We start from the raw sequence: 18361 nt of genomic DNA on the forward strand, positions 1-18361 counted from the left end.
GGGAGTAATCTGATTACTTTATGAAAAGGTTTGTTCCACCTGTCATGTGAATGGGTCATAGGGATGGGGAGCAGATTAGTAGCAGAAGACACTTGCAGTAATCCAGGAGGGAAGGAAGGACAGTAGCTTGGGCTAAAGTGGTAGGAAGTAGATGGCTGTGAGATAGATTTGGAGGCAGAGCCTACAGACTTGATGATGTTTTAAATATAGAGGTGAGAAAAAAAAGGGGAGCTCCTGATTTTCATCTTGAGCTTGAGTGGATGGTTGTGCCCTTTACCAAATGGAAAAGACTAGGGAAGAAATAGTGTGTGTGTGTGTGTGTGTGGGGGGGTATATTCTTGTTTTGCTCACCTTAAGTTTGATGTGCTTATTAGAAATCTAAAGTAATTTGGGAGTCGAGTTCTGTGTAAGGGACGAAAGATAAAAGTTGAGAGTCATCAGCATGTAGGAAAAACTACCTAGAGAAAGTGTGTTTGTAGAGTATTCCAATGATCAGAGGTAACGCCGAGGAAAAGAAGCAACCAAAGGAGATGGAGAAGGAGTATCTGGTGAAGAAAACCTGAAGAGTATGATGACTTAAAAGCCAAGACAACAAAGCATGGCCAATGGTATTGAAACATGCTGAAGAGTCACGTAAATAAAGAGATCTGACCATTGGATTTTGGCAACATATGGTGATGTGCTCTGACAAGCACAATGAAGATGAAACGTGACGTGAAGAAATGGACATAGCACAGACTTCTCAAGATACTTTACTATGAAGAGTTGAGAAACGGAGGTAACAGAGGAATATGTGGGGTCAAATTAGGGTCTTAAAGATGGGGATAAAAAGGCTGATGGGAACGATCCAGTAGAGAGGGGGAAAAATTATAGTATAACAGAGAATGTGTATATTAGAGGAGTAAAGTCTTTGAGGAAACAAGAAGGAATAGGATCCAAAGAACTTGTATGAAGTATTGGCTTAGAAATATGAACATAAAATTTACAGTAATAGGAAGAAAGGTAATGAGTATAAGTAGAGATGCAGGTGGATGGGTAGATTCAGTGATTAGAAGGTGAGAGAGTTTCTGCCTGATATTGATTCACTTTTTCTCAATGAATTATGAGCATGATCAGTAAGAGGAGACTAGGGATGTTTGGGTAGGCAGTTTAAGGGGCAAAGGGAAAGTAGAAAATAATCATTGGGAGGACAGAAGGCAATCATACTTGTCTTAGTCTGGGACGCTGTTATAAAAATACCATAGGCTTATAAAACAACAGAAATTTAAGAATTTTTTTTTCTCTAAGTATACTTTTTTGGTGAGGAAGATTGGTCCTGAGCTAACATCTGTTGCCAGTCTTCCTCCTTTTATCTTTTTTCCTCCCCACAGCCCCAGGACATAGTTGTATGTGCTAGTCGTAGGTCATTCTAGTTCTTCTATGTGGGATGCTGCCACAGCACGGCCTGATCATAGGTCCACACCCCGGATCCAAACTGGCAAACCCCAGGCCACTGAAGTGGAGCACACGAACCGAACCACTCAACCCTGGGGCTGGCCCCTAAACAACAGAAATTTATTTCTCACAGTTCTAAAGGCTAGGAAGTCCAAGATCAAGGTGCCAGCCTATTTGCTGTCTGCTGAGGGCCCAATTCCTGGTCCATGGATGGCCAAAAGGGGCAAGGGAGCTCTCAGGGTCTCTTTTAATAAGAGCCTTAATCCCATTCGTGAGGGCTCTGCCCTCATCACATAATCACCTCCCAAAGGCCCCACCTTCTAACACCATCACGTTGGGGGTTAGGATTTCAGCCTAAGGATTTTGAGAAGACACAAACATTCAGTATATAGTAATACTAGAGGAGCATGGTAGCATCGCTGGGCTCGATGGAGTGGCCATTTGATATTTGTGGCCTTCTGAGTGTGTGGCTGAGATAGGGTGGAAAAAAAGATGATAGGAGCCAAGGAGATCAGGAGCTGAAAGACCAGAGTGTGGGGTGGGTAGACTGCCTGGGGATTACTGGTTAGGTTCGTAGCTAAACTAGTTCTTGAACCCAATCTCCTGACTTTGCAGCTCAGTGGGTTACCATTTTACTGAGAAGTGATTCAGATCATTACTCTTTTGTGCCACTTACCCTTCTAGTTAATATAAAAATAAAAAAGTAATTGTGGCCTGATTTTTTTTGGTCCATATATCCAAATTCTAGACTTCATAGGCTGGTGCTTCTGTCTCTCTTGTCCCTTTAATATTTACTTGTTAAATTTTTTGGCTTGGTTTTCCTGGTGTTGTGGGGTGTTTTTTTTTTAACCATTTCCATCAATATGTGTTTATTAAAGTACAGAAGCCTACCTCTTAAATGATAAAGGGAAGGTGAAGGATGAGATTTGGAAATCTCGTTGCCTGTAGAGCTGGGATGACCAGTGACAGGGAGGCCTGATCTGTGTTCACTCTAATAACAATCGTAATAATGGCATTTGGATAGCCCTTTACATTTTGTGCTATGCTTTTATTTTCTCATATCTCATTTGACTTTGTAACTAACTTTTTCAGATGAGGAAACTGAGGCTCAGAGGGGTTAAGGCTCTTGGCCATGGGCACAGCCTAGTAAGCGGCAGCATTATTACACTGTTCTGATACTGAGGCTCACGTTTTTCACTGCAGAAGTTTGCCTAAGTGTTTACACTCCATTATATCCAAAGTGATATCAAAGAAAAACTCTGCTAGGTAGAAAGTAATGGCTGGGTGCAGTCCTCTTACAATGCAAAAATTGTTTGTATATGTTTAAAATCCAACAGTTAATGAGATTAGATATTTATCTACCATCCACTGTGTTAGGTAATTCAAAGAACTCGGAAATGATTATGAAATTTAAACTGGTAGGGAAATAGATGGAAATGCAAGTCATTAAGAGACATTTCTTGGACCGTCTCCCACATACCTTATGTGCTTACACAATACCCTGAATTGACTAAATTCTATATGCAGAGGAGAATGCAGTACCAGTGACATAGCGGACTCTCAGTGAATATTTGTCAAATAAAAGAATGATAATAGTTAAACAAGCAATTACAGTAGTAAGGTGGATGCTGTGAGAAGGGGTAGATGCTATGATAAGGATGCATCCTGGGGGCCGGCCAGGTGGCATAATGCTTAAGTTTGCACACTCCCCTTCGGTGGCCTGGGGTTCACAAGTTCGGATCCCAGGCATGGACCTATACACTGCTCATCAAACCATGGTGTGGCAGCATCCCAGATACAAAATACAGGAAGACTGGCACAGATGTTAGCTCAGTGGCAATCTTCTTCAAGCAAAAAGAGGAAGATTGGCAACAGATATTGGCTCAGGGCCAATCTTCCTCACCCCCCCAAAAAAAAAAAAAAAAGAATGCAAAGTGAAGAGAGCTTCCACAAGAAGGACTTCTTACACTGACATAGAGTTTGCTGAGCAAAAAGCAGGGGTGTGGGGTTAGAAGGCAGCATACAGAATGTAAAGTCTCAGAGATGTGATGCATGGCAAGTTTGAAGAACTGAAATTTCATATGCCTGAAGTTTAGAATGTCAAGTGAAGAATGAAGAGATAGGCAGGGACAAGGTTAGCCCTTATTACAGAGGGCTCTGTAAGCTATGTTTAAGGAATTTGGACATTTTTCTTCTATGGGAAGCCATTGATGAATATTAAGCAGGAAGTTCTCATAATTGCCCTACATTTTAGAAGATTACTCTGGATTGTGGAAATTCCACTGGGGAGGACCAAGACTGGAGGCCCTTATGGTGTTTTGGGGGAAAGGTGCTTATGGCCTGGACTGAAATAACGGCAATTTATATGGAGAGAGATGGACAAAGTTTTTAAATATTTAGGAGCCTGATTTAACATGATCGAGTAACTCAGTGGATGTCAGCAAGGAGGGGTAGTCCATAGAAGGAATGACTCCTCGGTTTCTAGTTTGAGCAACTAGGTAGATGGTGGCTCCAATCTCTAAGACAGGAAATTCTCTGAAGAAGGAATAGGTTTGGTGGGGAAAGGTCTTGAATTCAGTTGTGCGTATGTTGAGCTTAAGATACTTGTAAAGACAATCAGGTAGAGATATCCAATGAATAGTTAAATATGCTAGTCAGAATCTCAAGAGAGCTTCTCTAGGCCAGGCTCATTAGCATACTGGTCACCATTAGAGCCACAGGAGTGAAATACATTGCTTAAGAAATGTATGGAGAGCAAGAAGAGAAGACGGCATAGGGCAGAATGCCGAGGAAGTCTAACATTTCAGTGCGCATTGAGGAATGGACAGAGGAAAAGAAGCCTGTAAAGAAGACCAAGAAGGGACAAGCAGAGGGAGAAGGAAGACAGAGCAAGTGACAAAATGATATAAGAATTCCAAAGGGGAAGACGACTGCCAGTTTGGTGGTACACCTGCAGGAAGCTTTCCTTGGAGTGACCCTCAAGCGATAGACAGATATCATTTACAAAGAAGAGATGCGGTGGGAAGGTATTCTGAGCAAATAAAAGAAAACAAATAATGCGTGGGAGAACATGTAACAGTTTAATTGACTGAAATGCAGGGTCCAGAGAACTCAAGAGAAAGCTGACAAGATAGTTTGTGCCATGTTGTGGAAAACAGATTCTGGGTAAGTTGTTGGCAACTGTTCTATAGGTGAGAAAAACCAATGTGTTTGGTGCTAAGGGAAAGAGAATAATATAAAGCATACTCTGAACCGTGGAATGCCATTTTATTGTGGAAACAAGATCTAGGCACTTGAAAAGAATATAAATTCAAGATAATATCTGATTATTGAGAACAAACACCAAATACTATAGGAATTTTAACAGTAGCAAAGTCTATTTGAATTGGAATAGTAGTTTTGCCCAGAGTTGTATTTTTCTGATTGAACAATAATGCCAGCTAGTCATTATCTTAAAAAAGAAAAAATAGATCTAGTTTGAATGCTCTTTATAAAGAATATTCTGTTTGTGGGTATGACTCTCAAATTCATTTGTTAAAAGATTTATACTGTAGTTGTTTTTAGTTGATGACCTTTGATGTAAACTCAGACTTGTCTGAAAGACAGCAACAGTTCCAAAGACTTCAAAGGAATACAGCCTCACAAACACAGAATTGATGCACATTGATTTGATTTTGGAATGCTGATACAACCTTGCATACCTGAATAAATTTCCTCTTTGTCCTGGTGTATGATTGTTTTACATTGTTGGCTTCAGTTTTCTAATATTTGTAGAAGACAGTAATTGCTCATTTCTGAGACTTGCTGTTCTCAAGTTTTCCCTACTTTTAAACTCTAGTTTTGCTTTTAGGGTACTGCTGGGCTCATAAGATGAGTTGGAAAGTGTTGTCTCTGGTTATATTTTCTGGAACAGATTGTTGGGAGCACTAGGTTTCTGGAGGGAGACCTGGCTGAGGCCCTAAAAGCTGCATCCCACAGCTTTCCCCTTGGATAGGCAACAAGCAGGAAATGGTATTCGGAGTCAGGGACCAGAAGCCCAGGGGGATCCAGTCTAGGTCAGAGGTGAACAGGGAGCCCCTAGTGGGCCCGAGAAGGAAGAGTCCTGCCTGCCCATGGTCCATGTCCACAGGACCTTCCTCTGGCCTCGTCCTCCCTATGTGCACGTTTTGAGCTTTTGACGGTATTTTCCCCACTTAGAGCTGAAGCCATTGCGGAGACTGAATCAGAAAACAAGGTCCTAATCTGTGTGCAAGAGAAACCGGGAAAATGTTCCCTCTTCCGGCAGAGTGTCGAAAGGCAGCCACTGTCCTGGGCAGGACGTGTGCTAGGGACAGGCACGTGCTAGTTTGACAGACACGCCCAGCTTAGTGGTTGTGGCTCTGCCTGAGAAAACGCCTCCAACCGCTTAGTCCCAAGAGGTCGGAGGGGCCCTCTCTGCTCCTGGACAGGGTGAACCACACTGCAATGATCCTGTTCTCGGCGGGAGGGGCACTTGGGCAAGTCCTTCAGTAGCCAGGGAGGGGACTGGCACTTCTCCCTTCTCCACATAAACTGAGCCGCTCACTCTGGGAGATTTCTAAATTCGAGGAGGAATGTGAGTTTCTGGATCTGGTTTCCATGAGCGCTGCGAGCGAAAGACTCACACCTCCACTCCCAGGATTAGAAAGAAGCAACAATTTAATATAATACTCAAACGGAGCATTTACCATTGACAACAAAATATGGCCCCGCCAAATAGGGAAATAGGTGCTGGGCAAAAGGGGGGAGGGGGAAGAGGGGTTGGTGCCTTCCCTCGTGGCCAACAGGGGACCCCAAGAAATGGATCACAAAGTTCTCCTCATCAGAATCAGGGGAGGTGGCCCTGTGCACCCTGAGTATCAACGCTGTGTCCCCGCTGTAGCTCAGCTGGTCTCAGGAGGGTCATCGACCACCACCACTGGGCCCTTGGTTGGGGGTCTGGTGTCTGGAGAAAGAGAGGCATTTCCTGAGCGGCCTGCCCTGGAACCACAGTGCACACCGCATCCCGGCCCCCACTGCGCTCTGTGCTCCAGCCCTGTGCTCAGTGCTCAGTCAGCCAACAGCACCCCATCTGTCCCTGACACAGGGGCTGATATTTAGCGTCACCCACTTCACAGAGGAGGAAACCAGTCCCAGAAACGTGAGTGCAATCGCCCAGGACGGGACTGCTCAGCAGTGGAGCTGGAACCCAGGGCCAGCTGTCTGCCTCCCCAGGCCCACGCTCAGCCTGAATGTTTCCTGAGCCCATGGTTTCAGCCACTGCCGGTCTGGACACTCACTCTGGACTGAGCGGTTCTTCTTGCCTTTGAAGAAGAGTCGAATCTTTCTGACCCAGTGGTATCGGGGCTCCAGCTGGCAGGACAGGCTGTAGCTACGGGACAGAGCGGAGATGGGAGCTCTCAGGAGCCACACATCACATGTGCGTCCTGGAGCCTGCCAGCAGCTGGGGTCGAAGGGCCCCAGGGGTCGCCATGCAGTCAGATCAGGGGCTGACCATGGAGCAACGGCCATGGGCTCTGGAGCTGGTCAGCAGAGAGAGGCTGCCCTGCCCTCCCCCAACTCCTGACCCGACTCACCTCTCCTCCTTGCTCAGGGGCTCCACGGCCTGGAACCAGGCCCCAAAGTGCTCGTCGGGCTGCACGGTGTACAGATTTGCAGCCTCCTGGAGCAGCTCGATCTCGTCCATCAGTTTGAATTGCTAGGACAGAGCAAGCACAGGATGCCCACAGGGCCTGAGTGGGGGACCCTGCAGGGCTCGTGGAGGGGGTGAGGAAGGGGGCAAGGGGCCAGTCTGGGGCCTTTGCCCACTTGGGAGCCCTCCCTCCCTGCGATTCCAGTCAGAGCTTGCCTGCTCTCACACTTGGCCCAAAATAGCTCCTCCTCCAGGAAGGAGTCTTTGATGCCAGCCCTTCCCCCACCCGCCAATGCCATAGGATCCCTAGCTCTGTATATCGAAGTGGGCAAATAAATGTTCCACCCTGGGGATTGGGCCAGAGGGGGTCCTGCCCACTGCGGGGGGGGTCTCTGATTTCCAACCCCCACCCTCCCCACCGGGAGGCCGCAGCCGCTTACCTCATTCCATTTCCGACAGTTGAGCACATTGCCCTGGAAAGCAGACAGCCGCAGTCCATCAGAAACAGCCCCCTGGGGCCAGCACTAGCCCCCGTCCACACCTCTTGCAATGTTGCACTACTGCCAGTGGGCAGGCCCATCCAGAGCCCGGACTTGGACCTGGGCCAGTCTCTGGGCTCCAGAGCAGGGGGCGCAGAGCAACTGAGGCAACAGACCTTGTGACCCAACCCTCTCTGATGACACGTGGGGAGACTCAGGCCTCAGGCAGGAAGGGACAGCTCAGCGTCTGATGTGCTTCCTGACTGGGAGGGGCCCGACTTCTCTTCCCTCACTGGCAGGGCCAGAGGGAGACGCTGAATCCAGCTCAGACACCACCTCCTGCGGCCACACAGTCAGGCAGCTCTGAGCCTCAGCAGCCCAGGGAACCTGGACGGTGGCTTATGCAGAGCCTGCATCACCCACTGGGGAGATGGGCCTGACACCCCAACTCCCACACGAGGCTGGAGGCCCTGCTGAGAGGACCTTTGCCAAACGCAGAGAGCTCAGGGCTCAGGACAGGACTCTCTCCTCCCCACCCTCAGGAGCCTGAGCCCCCGGACCCACCTCCGGGCTCACTCACCTCCACATAATCCTCCATCGTAACGTCCAGCAGCTCCAGGGAATGGAAGAACGTCACCAGGGAGGGGACGACACCCTGTGCCGCCATCGGGATGGGCATGGTGATGAGCTCCCGCTCTCAGGTGCCCCCATGAACCTTCCCCTGAAACCCCTCAGCCCAGCCTCCTGCCCACCCCACGCTCCCACACAGAGCAGCCTAGGATCCTCGGGACACCCCAACACACACAATTCCCTCCCCCGCTCCCCGCCAGGAACACCAAACTCCATCAGTCAAGTCCCAGGGCTGGCTGTTGGCCCCTCCCAGGGGCAGTGGCCCCTGCCCTTCCCCACCCCAAATCTGCCCTGCTGCCAGCCCTTCCAGGCCTCCTCCTGCTCACTGCCACTGCAGGCCCGTCATGCTTGGCAGCCACAGCAGATTCGCCTGAGGAGGAAGGCCCCTCTCCTGAGGGAGGTCTCCAGCTGGGAGGGGGAGCCCCCTCTCCTCTGACTCCTAGGCCCCTCCCCCACAGTCACCCTCACCTGCTGCCGCTGCCTCTCCTGGGCTCCTTGGCGGGCCCTCTCTGCAGTCTTTAACACGGAGGTCGCCTCCTGTCGGGGCCGAGGACAGGGTCAGTGCGCCCATACTCCCCTCCGCATGTCCCCCAAGGCCCCTGATCTCAGACCCTGGCCATCGGCTCCAGTCCCCTGCTGCCTCTGCTGCTCCCACCTCCAGGGTGCTCTGATTCTAGACCAGTCCCAGCTCCAGGACTCAGCCCTGTGTGACCTTGGGCCTGCCCAGGCCTCCCTGGCCCTCTTTCCTCAGCTGAAAAGTGTGAGGAGAATGTCACCTGCTTCCAGGAGTCTCCTGAGCACTCAGAGTCATCTGTGTGTCATCACTGCTCTCCCCTCACCTCTCGAGGAGGAGCCGGCACAAATCTCCTTGCGTTCCTGTCCTCCCTTGGATGGTAGCACCTCGCTGGGAGGTCTGCACCACTGATCAGTTCCCTCCACTTCCCAGAGGAGGAGACGGAGGCCCCCAGAGGGGCAGTGACTGGCTCAAGGACCCACTGGGAGAGGCTGCTCCCCGTGCCAGCTACAGGCCCTGTCCCCGCTGCCTTCACCCCAGCCCTGGCTCCAAATCTGACCAAGGCCCCGACCTCTGGACTCCAGGGGTGCGTCCAGACCCCAGCTGAACAGACAGGGAGGGGGAGGGCAGGGTGTCTTGGGGGACCTGGCCGAGTGGCCCCGGCCTGCCCCACCCTCACAGGGCTGTCTGACACCCAGCCTGGGCCAAGCCTTGCCATAGCCTCACCTCCTAGGATCCCCTCAGGATGCTCCCCTCCCCTCTCCTTCTGGCCTCCTTCCAGATCTCCAGCCTCCAGGTTACCTGCACTAGCAGCTCCCTGCTCACGCGTTTCTCTCTCCTGACCCACTTCTTCCAGGTTCGAGAACTCTCCCTGCGGGGTGGGGAAAGAAAGAAAGCAAGCAAGCAAGAAAAACTGTGGGATGCTTGAAGGCAAATCCCATTTGTTTGAGAACCCAGCAGATCCAAACTGCCTGGGGCCTGGATGAGGGATTTCACTGGGGTGTTCTGAGCTCTAAGGTCCCCATGGGACTGCGGAGGGGCCTCTCCTCTTGTCCCTTGGGGCCTCCATTCCCAGATGTCCCAAACAGATCTCTTTGGAACAGTGTTGGTTTCAGCTGCATAGAGGCTTCTGTTGCTGCAAAGGAAACACCTGAGAATCTCCACCTGGGCTCAAGCCAGGATCTGGTCTGGAAGGAAATGAATCCCTGGGACGGAACTGCTGGCTTAAGGGCGCTGAGAGACTCAGAGACCCAGCACCCAGGTCAGTCCCTGTGCCCGGCGTTCGCTGTCTCCCAGGTGGTCTCACCTGACTTTGGGGGACATGCCGGCCCAAATCAGGCTGCCTGGGCCACCTCACCCTCATGGTGTTTGGCTGGAGAGCAGACCACCCACTACCCACCTGGAAACTTGTCCCCAGGTGTCTTGGAGACGGGCAATGGCAGGGCTCTGCAGGGCAGAAAGGATTGTGTGGAGGGAACAGAAGTTCCCGAGGCCTCGACACTCCTGGGGAAGCGAAGAGATGGAGCCGTGAGGGGGAGCTGAAGCTCTGCTGCCTCTGGTTTCTGTCCCCTCACAGACTTCCCCTGTCCTGGAGGAGACACATGCCCAGGGAAGCCAGGGAGGGCACACCTGCCACCCGATGAGTAACACTGCCAGGCACAAGGATTTGTAGCTCAACACAAGGGAGGAAGTGAGCTTGTCCCCACTGGGACCTCAAGTCAAGGTCAACGTGGCCCTGGCATGAGGGTCAAGGGACAGTCCAGGGACTAAGACCCCAGACTTCAATCCTGAGAGCTGAGAAACAAGAGGCAATTCCCACGCATCCAGACAGAGCGTGCCAAGGCTTACCTCAGCCACCCTGATCCACAGCTCAACCACCCTGGCCCTGTCCCGCGCTGTCATGCTGGGGTCCCCAAGGCAGGTGACGAGGATGCAATTGGCCACGGTGTTGTCGTGCATCACACTGTCACGGACAGTGGGTGCCAGGTACTCTCGTTCCCTGTTGTCGCACTCGGACCAGATGGAGCCGAGGCAGTGGGCGGGCACCAACGTCTTGAACAGCTCCTGCAGAAGATTCGGAGTGTCACCCGGTCCTGCCGCACCCCAGCTCGGCGTCCACATTCCCCCATAGGCCCAGCAGGCTGAGATCAGAACTGGAGCTCAGGAAGCAGAGCATGTGGCCTGAGGCTTGTGGGAGTCCCTGGATTTTGTCTGTGTCCACTGAATGCACCCAGTCCAGGATGACCCCGGACACAGTACTGTGGGGAAGGGAGGGGACATTTGCTCCCAGCCCCGTCTCACTTCCTCCAAGCTCCAGAAGGCAGCCCACACATGCCCACCAGAAGGGCCATCATCCACCCATCCCAGTGCCCCTGAGGTCCCACTCCCCATTCCCATGCACATTCCCCCTGAGGCAGGGACAACCCCCGGCTTTGTTTGACTGTCTCCACTGGAGTCAATACACATCACCTTCCTGCTAAGTGCTGAGGCTGTCCGGGCCACCTGCACAGATGGGGGATCCACCCAAGGACCTGGCAGCACTTCAGTGAGTGCCCATCCCCCACCAAAGGGCCAGACTCTGCCCACCTTCCACTCTCTCCCACCTCATTCACCGGCACAGCCACCCTGTACAGCAGGTGCTCTGAGTGTCCATCTCTACTGTCCTCTGTTCTCTAGGGGACAGTGAAGGCTTGGGGAGAAAGAAAGCTGCCCAGGTCACAGTGTTGATAAGGGAGGGAGCAGGGATTTGGACCCAGATCATCGGAATCCCGAGCAGGGAATGGCAGGTGTGGGGCGGCTCATGGCACCGGGAAGGCAGGGGCCACCCGCCCCGTGAGCTCCTCTGCTCACCGCAGCCATCCTCGTCAGCTGCTCTGCCACCAGCTGGGGAGGGAAGTCCAAGATGTTCAGCTTCTCCTCCCGCAGCTGGTCCTCGGTGGTCACGGCCCGGGGGCAGCTGGGCTCTGGGGCTGCCTCTAATGGTGGCCCTTGCTCTGGTCCTGGAGTGGCCGACTCAGGGGCTGCTGGCTCCAGCTCTACCACACGTGGTGAGACTGGAGGTGCAGCTGGCTCCAGCCCGGGGGCTGGCACTGGCTCTGGCTTTGGAAGTGGCAGGAGCTTTGGAGCTGGCTCTGGAGCAGGATAAAGAGAAAGTTGCACCCACACACCTGACAGTTTCTGTGCCTTTCCAAAGATAGGAAGGGCTCCACTGCCTCTAAGGGAACGCTAGCCCATGAACCTCAACACAGACAGTCTTCCCAGACTCCAGTCCCCTCACCTTTCCGTTCGGCCTCAATGGCCTTGAGATGCTCCAGGTGGCCTGGCAGAAGGTAGGCATGGCCCTCCACGTGGGAGCCACCAAAGCTGATGTGCAGAGTGGCCAGCTGCAGGGTCCAAGAGGGAAACCGCAGGGGCTCCCTGCAATCCTGCCCTTGGCCCAGCCAAGTTCCCAGCAGGAAATAGATAGCACTGCGTGGAGGCAGATGGGCCAGAGAGTCAGTGGCCTGGCCTTTCCTTAAACACCGTCCTCCCAAGGCACTCTTGTTAGCATCTGCGCCCCTTTGCCAGACCCTCCCCCTCCAGAGGAGGGCCCCATCCCAGCCCTGAGCCCTGGCTGGCTGTCCTGGCTGTGGCAGGCCTGCTCATCCAGCAGGCTGAACACAGAGTCTGTGAGAGTCTCTTGTTCCCACCGATACTCTCCTCCCCAAGGGTCTGGACAGAGCCCACCCAAGCCCTGCATGAATGTGGGCCACTGGAATGAAGACTCCAGCAGATTTGGGAGCAGCTTGCTCACACACCTCCTACTATGGACCTGGCGGTGGTGCTCACAAGGTGTGGATGTGGAGAAAGGGAGGCAGGAGGGGCTGGGACTCTTCTGGGAGTGGGTCTCTTGGGGACAACGCAGCCCAGCCTCCCTTCCAATTCTCAAGGGGCCTGGGACCCATGCACAGCTCTCTTTGAGTCCAGTCCTGCCGGAGTGGAAGCCACCAGAACTCAGCCCTCCCATGGGAATCACAAGATGGGTGAGATGCAGGTTTCTCCCAGGCCTGACCCGGCCACAGCCTCCATCCTCTCCCCACACCCTGTTTGCTAGAGACAGGAGGCCCTCCTTCTCGACCCAAAGACCACTCACTTTGGGAGGTGGTCCTGTCCTCCAGCATCCCGCACGCAATGGGCCAAGCTGCCTCCATGTGTCCCAAAGGGGATGAGGGCATCGCCCGGGATGGAGGGTAGATGGGACCTGTGAATGCTGTCAAGTGTGACTGTCTGACTCTCAGATTAGAGGGGAGGGCCAGGGAGGCTGTCTGCTTCAGTCACTGAGTGACACTTAGTGTGTCCAGAAGTCCTGCTCAGAGTAGGTCCTTCATAGACATTGTTGAATGACCTCCAACCAGAACCACCCCGGGTGTCTGAGTGGGCCTGTGGCCCCTCTGTGGCCCTAGAGATCCCTAAGTGGCTACACCAAGGACAAGCACCAGGACCAGCTGGATGGCATCTCAAACTCCTTGACAGGGTGCTCTCCAGGTGCTTTTCCAAACTCAAAAAGCCACAAGCCAGTGAAGGGAGAGGAAGACTACTTTCCGTGGGGGACAGAGAAATAATCACCACCAGCAACCACAGCATGGCCCACCACCCTCTCTGCAGAGCCGGGCACCAGGGCAGCACCTGGAGGGCTGATCCCATTCATCCCTGGGAGAAGCCTAGCAAGTTCATCCTCTCCCACCCCACGTTTCAGAGGAGCCAACTCAGGCTCAGAGAGATGCGGTGACATTCCCAAGGCAAGACACACAGCTGGCAGTGGGCAGAGTCACCACTGTGCTGAGGAGGAGGCGGGCAGTCACCTGGGAAACAGCTGGTCCAGCACCTGGTGGGCTGTGCTGGAGCCTGAGTAGCTGCAGAGGGAGGTGATGACACTGCAGAGGACTCTGCTGGGGAAGGCTGGCAGCACAGTCTCTGAGAGCCTCTGCATCATGCCTGCCCGGAGGGCACGCATCCTGCAGGCCTCAGTGACAGACAGAGTGGACTCATCTTCACTCTGGGTGGGACGAGGAGGGACACAGAGTCAGGGTCACCACTGCCAACCACCAGCGTTATCAGGGTCTGCAGCTGACCCAGGAACTCCTAGCCCCTCCCAGACGTGTGCGACAGGAGAGACAGGGGTCCCAACTCAGCAAAGTTCTGGGTTCTCAAAGCACAATCTGACTTTGGTCCTGCGAAGGATTCCACATTGATCTCCCTCAAGGCCATTTGCTCGCTGAGGGACAACAGACCTCCGTCTGTGCAGAGCACCAGCCCAGTGAATCCTCAACAGACACCCCTCTCTAGAGAGGAGAACAGAGGCTTAGGCATGCCAAGTGGCTTCTCTAGGTCCTGTGGCTCAGAACTGAGAACCGCCCAAAGTGAGGGCTGAGGGACATCCCCTGTAACTGCCTGAGGCTTTATCAGACCCTGACCTGGAGGGAAATGTTATGTGGCCACCTCACCCCTCCCAGGTCTGGAAACAGTGTACAGGGCAGTGACACGTTCTGAGAATCCCTTTGACTTTCAAACACGCTGATGGTTATTTCTTTTACATTAAAGGGAGTTTGGAGACCCTTGTTATCGAGGTTTCATTTTCCAAAAAAGGCGAAATTCAAAGATACTCAGGGCCTATTGGGAAGTGACAACGACATCAACGTTTTCTCTAATCTTCCTAGGAAAATGCAAAGAGTGCCCTCCTACCCTCCTCCTATGCAGCTGGTGGGGAGGAGCGGAAGTCCAGATTCCTTTGGGAATGGGACTGTGGGACACTCATGGGGGACAGCCCTGTTAGGGTCCCAGGAGAACGGCAGTTTGAGGTTGGATTCTGGGCCGGCCCTGGTCATCTCAGGGGCCTGGGTGGGAAGACCCCTCCGTGCCCACTCTCACCTCAGAGCAGCCCTGGTTATTGATGGTGGCGCGGTGCAGCTGGTCCCTGTCCAGGGAGATGGAGTACCCGAAGCCATCCGTCAGCTCTTCCACCACCTCCTGCGTGCAGCTCTGCAAAGACAGTGCCCGAGAGCCGGGCCGGGAGGCCTGAGGGGCATGCCTCGACTTGGCCACAGGAGGAAACCCCAGCACAGATCAGGTACCGAGCAGCATCTGCATAGACCTCTAGCCAGGGAGGGAATGAGATGACACCTGGATGGCTCGGGACTAACCTATGGGTAGAGGAGCTTGGTTCCCAGCACCCACTCTCCCATCCTGCTAGCCACCACCTAGGCTGGGGACACGACACACTGCCAGGCTTCCAACACCGAGCAAATGGCTCCTGCCCAGTGTGGGTCCCCGCTCAGCACCGCCGCCCATCTCTCACTCCCCTCCGACACACAAGGAGGCTCAAATTGTTGTGCGGGTGGCATCCAGTTGTGGCCTAACCCGGTTGGCTTTCCCTGTGTTACCTGAGTGCTCCTCCTGCCAGTTGGACAGAGGCGGTGCAGGTGAGGGCCAAGCCAGTGTCTATAGTGACTGAAAAGGCTCTTTTTCTTGGCTTTCCTGAAGCCAGAGCCTCCACAACTCGGGAGACAGCAGGAGAACATCCTCTTGTCTTCAGTGTCGCCACTCAAGTGGGCTCAATAGGATGCTATGTCTAGAATGTGGGCGCCTGGAGACCAGTGTGCTAAGTTCTGTTGGGGTCTGTCTCCAAGGAAGTGAGGTCACTTCCTCAAGTTTCCCTTACCTGGGCGCCTTCTTCAATCACACCCACCGAAAACCTCTCTGGGATCTTGGCTGCTCACCCTCCTTGCCCATGTCACCTCCAGAACTGTACACAAATAGCCAGCACAGATCCCAACACAGGACCTTGAGATGGAACCAGGGTTCCAGCTTGAGGACATGCAGCTGAGTTCCGACCTCTTTTTTCCTACAAGCTCTGTGTCCTGGAAATGCCAATGGGCCTCCCAGGGCCTCCTCAATCACCCAACCTGCACAATGGGGACGAGGCCAGAAATATCTCCCTCGGGACGTCCTCAGGTGTAGAAGAGACAATAGCAACAACACCTGTGGTCTGGTTTGCATGTGTCTGATGCACACACTTAGAGATGAAAGAATGACAAGAAGGGGTGGGATGTAGTGTGGAGTACCCCTCAAAACAGGACTGGGTTCCAGCTCTGTGACCTTGAGAAAGTCACTGCCCCTCTGGGCCTCATTTCCAGGTCTGCACCTTTAAGAGGTGGAAATTAGGGGAAATTCAGATACTTCCATTCACTGGCATGAAACCTTGCAAGGTCTCCTGTTTGACTTAGAATCAGACCCAAGTGCCTCGTGTCGGCCTATGTAGTGGGCAGCCTCCACTATGGCTCCTGGTGCTCACTGTCTTCTGCTGTGCACGTCCTTGTGGAACCACAAGTGGTCAGGAACTGCCTTCTGAATAGAATGCAGCCAAGGTGATGGGATGGCCTGCAACCCAGGGTTAAGAACAAAAAGCCTGGCCCTTCCTTCTTACTCATTGGCTTTAGTCCCCTCCGTCTTTCCCTCCTTCTGTTTCCATCTCTCTCTCTCTCTGCATCTTATATCTCTGGAACTGGGGGAGCAAGTGTGCATGTTTTCAGTTGCCCTATGAAGATGTTCCATAGGAGAGAACGGAGGGAATGATTGGCCAACAGACAGGCAGGAACTCAGACTTTCAGTCCAAACAAACCCCGTCAGCATGCATGTGAGTGAACTTGGGAGCAAACCCTCCACAAGTCGAGCCGCAATATAGCCGCAGCCCCTGCTTCACAGAGACCTTGAGGCGGAGGCACCCAGCTAAGCTGTGCCCCATTCCTGGCACACAGAATTTGTGAGATGTTAAGGATTTGTATTTTCTAGGTGCAATGTCTTAGAGCAGTGTCATCAGAGAGCGACGGGAAAAGCACAGTCTGCCAGTTCCTGCCCTCTGGCCCTGCCTGTCCCCATCTACCCTCCTCTCTCTTCTCAGGCTCCTTCCAGCTACACTGCCCTCTTTCGGACATTGGTCAGACCCACTTCTTCCTGTGAGCCTCTGCGCCAGCGGTGCCTTCTCCCTGACACTCAAACTGTTCCCAGACACAAGCGGGCGTGCCTCTCATCTGGCACCCTGCTGACAGCAAATGTCACCCCTATGATGCCTTTCAGAGCCTCCCAGGCACAGGCTCCACTGTCACAGGTCTCCCACCTGCAAGGGCATCTCATGATGTCCTCCTTCTTGGTCTCATCTGGATAAAGTGAGTCCATGAAGGAGGGCTTTCTGCTTGGCGGACGAGGAGGCAGCTTCTTCTGGTTTCCTCAGGATCATGACTGTCTCTTCTGGGCTGAATGTTTCCCCTCCCAAGTCCATCGTGAAAGGAAATTCTCATTCCCTTGCTTTCAAGGGTCTGGTTTCCCCAAGAACACAGGGAGACTGGCCTCTCCCTGGAATGCGGCACCAGCCCCTACACCCAAAGCCAGAAAATTAGCACCCAGCTTGAAACACCACCAGATCCTGAAGTCAATTCCTGCTGAGGTCCCCCATCCATTTTGTAACCCCATAGTATCTCCTGATCTCACCTTTCCGCTAAGACACAGCTCCCAGCCTGCCCTTGGCTTCTTACAGGAACAGTGGGATTTCCCAGAAGCACTCCCAGCCTGGGCAAGAAATGTTTTGAAATGTTCTCTATGTATTTTCCAGGACATGGGATATGGGGAGAAGTCATTTTGGTTGTGTATGTGCAGCAGTTTTGATGCGAATAGCATCTTTTTCAGACAGAGATCAAAGAGTGGGGCTACCGGGTGTAACAAGAAAATGGATACACTGAGCCAACGTCTTCATGGTGTGAAGTCATAGGGAGCAAAGAACATGGTTAAGAGCAGAGAATATGGAGCCACAACTTATGTTCAAATTCCACCTCAATCACTTCCTAGATATTGGTAGAGGGCAAAGTACTTACCTCATTGGTGCCTCAGTTTCTTCATCTGTTGTTGGCAAGAAGGATAAGCGTACCTAATTTGTGAGGATATGGAGACTGCTAAAGGAGTTAATGTTTCAAAACACTTGCAACATCCAGCACATTGCATGCCCTGTACGCATACATTACAAATGAAATGTAAATGTTCTTCTGACGCTGTCTGTTTGCTCCAGACGGGAGACTAGGGGCTGGAAGGATGTAGACAGCACTCCCTGAGACAGGATGAATCGATGAATGAACAACCCTGTTGAAGGCATTACCAATGGCAAATCCGCCTCCCTATGGACATTCCCAAGGACAATCACACCCAAGCATCCCTCCTCCTTCCTGCATCGTCTTCTGGGATTCTATCCAGGAATCACGGGGGCTTCTTGAACCCTGGGACCCACACCCACCACAGGTTCTCTTCTGTCTGACAGCAAACCCCAGGCCTTGTCCTAATGGCTGCAGCCCACAGGCTCTGAACTCAGATCCTTTTCTTCACTTGAGGGAGACGTGTCATTCCCAGAGCTGGGCACACAGAGTGTCAGCCTTGGAGGAAATGCCTCCCTGGCCAGTGGCAGGTGGAAGAGCGCCGTGACGGAGTAGGATTTGTGGAGAGTCCTCCAGGTGTGGTCAGAAGGGGCCCAGCCAGGGCATTTGTCAGCAAGGTCTGGTTGGTGGACCTTGGTGGCAAAAGAGTGGTGGGGACAGCATGTTTTAGAGTTCCTGGCATGAGACAATCCACAGGATG

The sequence above is a fragment of the Equus asinus genome, unplaced genomic scaffold, assembly GCF_041296235.1.
Source record: "Equus asinus isolate D_3611 breed Donkey unplaced genomic scaffold, EquAss-T2T_v2 contig_2, whole genome shotgun sequence".
NCBI classification, from domain to species: Eukaryota; Metazoa; Chordata; class Mammalia; order Perissodactyla; family Equidae; genus Equus; species Equus asinus.